The sequence below is a fragment of the Pleurodeles waltl genome, chromosome 4_1 (genome assembly GCF_031143425.1).
Source record: "Pleurodeles waltl isolate 20211129_DDA chromosome 4_1, aPleWal1.hap1.20221129, whole genome shotgun sequence".
In the NCBI taxonomy this organism is placed as follows: domain Eukaryota; kingdom Metazoa; phylum Chordata; class Amphibia; order Caudata; family Salamandridae; genus Pleurodeles; species Pleurodeles waltl.
In genome coordinates, this window is record NC_090442.1 from 75,820,165 (window position 1) to 75,826,164 (window position 6,000).

Consider the following 6,000-nt stretch of genomic DNA (forward strand, 5'->3'; position numbering starts at 1 on the left):
TGGGCTGCATTGCTGGAAACCGCGACTTTTGCAGCTACTCCGGCCCCTGTGCACTTCCGGTGGAAATCCTTTGTACACAGCCAAGCCTGGGTCCACGGCACTCTAACCTGCATTGCACGACTTTCTAAGTCGGTCTCCGGCGACGTGGGACTCCTTTGTGCAACTTCAGTGAGCACCATTTCATGCATCCTTGTAGTGCCTGTTTCTGGCACTTCTCCGGGTGATACCGGCTTCAGAGAGGGCTCCTTGTCTTGCTCGATGTCCCCTCTCTCTGCTGGTCCAATTTGCGACCTCCTGGTCCCTCCTGTGCCTCAGCAGCGTCCAAAAACGTTAACTGAACGATTTGCAGCTAGCAAGGCTTGTTGGCGTTCTTTTGGCGGGAAAATACTTCTGCACGACTCTCCACGGCGAGAGGGATCCGTCCACCAAAGACAAAGTCTCTAGCCCTTTTCGTTCCTGCAGAAACCTCAGCTTCTTCTGTCCAGTAGAAGCTTCTTTGCACCCGCAGCTGGCATTTCCTGGGCATTTGCCAATCTCCGACTTGCTTGTGACTTTTGGACTTGGTCCCCTTGTTCCACAGGTACCCTAGATTGGAAATCCACAGTTGTTGCATTGTTGGTTTGTGTCTTTCCTGCATTATTCCTCTAACACGACTTCTTTGTCCTTAGGGGAACTTTAGTGCACTTTGCACTCACTTTTCAGGGTCTTGGGGAGGGTTATTTTTCTAACTCTCACTATTTTCTAATAGTCCCAGCGACCCTCTACAAGGTCACATAGGTTTGGGGTCCATTCGTGGTTCGCATTCCACTTTTGGAGTATATGGTTTGTGTTGCCCCTATCCCCATGTTTCTCCATTGCATCCTATTGTAACTATACATTGTTTGCACTGTTTTCTAAGACTATGCTGCATATTTTTGCTATTGTGTATAAATATCTTGTGTATATTTCCTATCCTCTCACTGAGGGTACACTCTAAGATACTTTGGCATATTGTCATAAAAATAAAGTACCTTTATTTTTAGTATAACTGTGTATTGTGTTTTCTTATGATATTGTGCATATGACACTAGGTGGTACTGTAGTAGCTTCACACGTCTCCTAGTTCAGCCTAAGCTGCTCTGCTAAACTACCATTATCTATCAGCCTAAGCTGCTAGACACCCTATACACTAATAAGGGATAACTGGGCCTGGTGCAAGGTGCAAGTACCCCTTGGTACTCACTACAAGCCAGTCAAGCCTCCGACACTCCCTGTAGGCAAAAAGGAGGCATGGTAGAAGGATATCCCATCTCCTGCGGAGTTTTTCAGGGAGACCCATAATCATGCCTTTGAGAGTTTTATTAAATCTCTCCACCAGTCCATTTATTTGTGGATGATAGGGTGTAGTGAACTTATAAGTCACACCACACTCCTTCCACATGACCTTTAAGTATGCAGACATGAAATTGCTTCCCCTGTCTGATACTACTTCCTTTGGGAAGCCCACCCTGGAAAATATTCCCAGGAGGGCCTTTGCCACTGCAGGAGCTGTAGTGGTCCTTAAAGGAATAGCTTCAGGGTATCTTATGGCATGGTCCACTAACACCAAGATGAATCTATTGCCGGAAGCAGTAGGAGGGTCAAGGGGGCCAACTATGTCAACCCCTACCCTTTCAAAGGGAACCCCAACCACAGGCAGTGGAATAAGGGGTGCCTTTGGTGTTCCACCTGTCTTGCCACTGGCTTGACAGGTTTCACAGGACTTACAAAACTATTTTGTGTCCTCAGACATCCTAGGCCAATGAAACAAGGGAACAAGCCTGTCCCAAGTTTTCATTTGTCCCAGATGTCCTGCTAGGGGAATGTCGTGAGCAAGAGTTAGGAGGAACTTTCTGTACTCCTGAGGGATCACTAATCTCCTGGCAGCTCCCGGTTTAGGATCCCTTGCCTCAGTGTACAAGAGATTGTCCTCCCAGTAAACTCTGTGTGAGTCACTAACATCCCCATTAGCCTGTTTGACAGCTTACTGTCTCAGACCCTCTAATGTGGGACAGGTTTGCTGTGCCACACTCAGCTCCTCCCTGGCAGGCCCCCCTTCACCCAAAAGCTCAGCAGTGTCTGCTTCCAGCTCCTCTGGTGTAGGTTCTGCACAGGGTGGAAATTCTTCTTCCTCAGAAGTAGAATCCACTGTAGCGGGAGGGATAGTAGGAAGTGGTTTGCTTCTACTAGCCCTAGCTTTAGGGAGCACTTGGTCCATTGTTTCAGGATCCAAGCTTCCCTGTCCTTTTTGCTTTTTGGCCTGAGCCCTTGTCAAAGCAAAAATATGCCCTGGGATGCCCAGCATTGCTGCATGGGCCTCCAACTCCACATCTGACCAAGCTGATGTCTCCAAATCATTTCCTAGTAGACAGTCTACAGGTAAATCTGTGGCTACCACAACTTTCTTTGGACCAGTAACCCCCCCCCAGTTGAGATTTACAACAGCCATGGGGTGGCTAAGTGTGTTGTTGTGAGCATCGGTTACTTGGTACTGGTGACCAAGTAGATGTTGTTCAGGGTGGACCAGTTTCTCTATGACCATAGTCACACTGGCTCCAGTGTCCCTGTAGGCCTGAACCTCAACACCATTTATTAGGGGTAGCTGCTTGTACTTATCCATATTAAGGGGACAAGCAACTAAGGTGGCTAAATCAATAGCCCCCTCAGAGACTAACACAGCCTCTGTGGCCTCCCTAACAAGGCCAACCCCAACTAAGTTACCAATAGTGAGCCCAGCTACTCCCTTGGATTGGCTATTAGTAGGTTTGCTCCCACCACCACTGCTATTAGTAGGGACACTAGGGGTAGCAGTAGGGGTTGTAGTGGTAGGAGGCTTGGTGCTTTTCTTTGGACAACTGGGATCTGTTGTCCAATGGCCTTTTACTTTACATAAATAGCACCATGGTTTCTTTTCTTTGTTTTGATTAAAGGAGGATTTGGACCCACCACCCCCACCAGAGTGTTTTTGTGGGCCTGATGAAGACTCATTTTTAGATTTGTCCCCACCCTTGTCTGAAGACTTACCATCCTTCTTTTTGTTGCCATCTTTGTCACCCCCTGTATGAACTTTTCTGTTCACCCTTGTTCTGACCCATTTGTCTGCCTTCTTTCCCAATTCTTGGGGAGAGGTCAGATCAGAGTCCACCAAGTACTGGTGCAACAAATCAGACACACAATTATTAAGAATATGCTCTCTCAGGATCAAGTTATAGAGGCTGTCATAATCAGTAACTTTACTGCCATGTAACCACTCCTCCAAGGCCTTCACTGAATGGTCAATGAAATCAACCCAGTCTTGTGAAGACACCTTTTTGGTCTCTCTGAACTTTATCCTGTATTGTTCAGTGGTTAAGCCATAACCATCCAGGAGTGCATTCTTAAGAACTTTGTAATCATTAGCTTCATTTTCTTTCACAGTAAGGAGCCTATCCCTGCCTTTTCCACTAAATGATAGCCATAGGATAGCAGCCCACTGCCTTTGAGGGACATCCTGTACAGCACAGGCCCTGTCAAGTGCAGCAAACCACTTGTTAATGTCATCCCCCTCCTTATAAGGGGGAACTATCTTATGCAGATTCCTGGAATCATGCTCTTTTGCAGGATGACTATGGGGAATACTGCTGCTGCCACCATGGGTTTCTAAACCCAGTTTCTGTCTCTCCTTCTCTACTTCTAAAGTCTGTCTATCCAAATCCAGCTGTTGCTTCTTGAGCTTCAGTCTGGTTTGTTCCACTCTCAATCTATTGAGCTCCCTTTCTAACAATCTGTCATCAGGGTGGGTGGGAGGGACATGTCTTGAAACAGAAGTATGGTGAGAATGGACAGAAGGAGACCTGTCCCTTACAGAGGGCACCCTAACAGCTTGGCTAACAGAAACATCAGTACCACTGTGGTGTGAATAAATGCTTTTGCTATGATGTGAGACAACACTATTTGTATGGTGTGGCTCTTCATCATTACCAACTATGCTAGACTGTCTAGTAATGGGCAGGCTAGGAAGTTTCTTTCCTGAATCTTTTCCTGGGGGAGTCCCTGGATCAGATTGGGAACCATTAGCTACTTTTTCAACAGATGGGGCACTTCTTGCCTTATCTTGTTCTCTAAGCATGTTAAGTAACAATTCCAAGGAAGGATTCTTCCCTACACTCAAACCTCTCTCTATGCAGAGACTCCTTGCTCCTTTCCAGCTAAGGTGATCATATGCAATCTTAGACAGGTCAACATTTTGGCCTGTGACAGACATTTTTAGAGAGAGTTAAAGTGATAGAAAAAGAGAAAAAAGTTTTCAGAACTTTTAGAAAGACAGAAAAAAAAACTTTAAAAACTTTTTAGAACTTTTTAGAAAGTTAGAAGTAGTTTTCAGCACTTAGAAAAGAGTGAAAAGAGGAAATGCAAAACTTTTTGGCTATGTGTATATACACTGAACTTGTTTTGTATATTTTTCTCTTATGAAAAGTACAATGACAAGAGTGGTAAGTAGTCTCAAAGCACTTATCCCACCGCTGCCACCAATGTAGCAGGCTGGACTGGCTTGTAGTGAGTACCTAGGGGTACTTGCACCTTGCACCAGGCCCAGTTATCCCTTATTAGTGTATAGGGTGTCTAGCAGCTTAGGCTGATAGATAATGGTAGCTTAGCAGAGCAGCTTAGGCTGAACTAGGAGACGTGTGAAGCTACTACAGTACCACTTAGTGTCATATGCACAATATCATAAGAAAACACAATACACAGTTATACTAAAAATAAAGGTACTTTATTTTTATGACTGTTAGAAATGGGGTCTTTGGTTGACAGTCAGGTTACCCCCTGTTCAAGCAAGGACCCTCACTCTAGTTAGGATAAAAGAGAATCACCCTCAGCTAACCCCTGCTTACCCCCTTGGTAGCTTGGCAGAGCAGTAGGCTTAACCTCAGAGTGCTGGGCGTAAAGTATTTGTACCAACACACACAGTAACTCAATGAAAACACTACAAAATGACACAACACCAGTTTAGAAAAATAGGAAATATTTATCTAGACAAAACAAGACCAAAACGACAAAAATCCAACATACACAAGTCAAGTTATGATTTTTTAAAGGTTTAAAATAAAAAGAGTCTTTAGGTAGTTGTAACACCACACTAGCGCTGCTAGCGTGAAAATGTACCTGGTTTGCGGCAAAAATAACCCCGCACGGGCGGTGTGCGTCGAAAATAACCCTGCACGGGTATATGCGTCGAAAACAGCTCGGCACGGCGAGGCGCGTCGAAAAAGCCAGCCACGCGACGGTCCGAAAGTCCCGCGGCGCTGGTTGCGATCTCTCAGCCTTCGTCAGCGATGCTGCGCGTCGTTTCTCCTGCTCCGGGCGTCGATTCTCCGGTCGCGTTTCCTGCGGCGTCGTTTCTCAGCTGCGGAGCCGGCGTCGCGTCGTTTTCTCAGCCGCGATCGGATTCGCGTCGATCTTTTCTCCGCACGGTGCTCGGTGCGTGTATTTTTGTCCTTAGGCTGCCAGCCTCTCCTTTCAGGGTCCCAGGAACTGGAAGGGCACCACAGAGCAGAGCAGGGGTCTCTCCAGAGACTCCAGGTGCTGGCAGGAAGAAGTCTTTGCTATCCCTGAGACTTCAACAACAGGAGGCAAGCTCTACATCAAGCCCTTGGAGATTTCTTCTTCAAGATGGAAGGCACACAAAGTCCAGTCTTTGCCCTCTTACTCAGGCAGAAGCAGCACTGCAGGAAAGCTCCACAAAGCACAGTCACAGGCAGGGCAGCACTTGTTCCTCAGCGATCAGCTCTTCTCCAGGCAGAGGTTCCCCTTGATTCCAGAAGTGTTTCTAAAGTTTGTAAGTTTGGATGCCCTTCTTATACCCATTTTAGTCTTTGAAGTCACCTTCCTTCAAAGGGGACTCACACCTTCTTGTGAAATCCTGCCTTGCCCAGGCAAGACCTCAGACACACACCAGGGGGCTGGAGACAGCATTGTCAGAGGCAGGCACAGTCCTTTCAG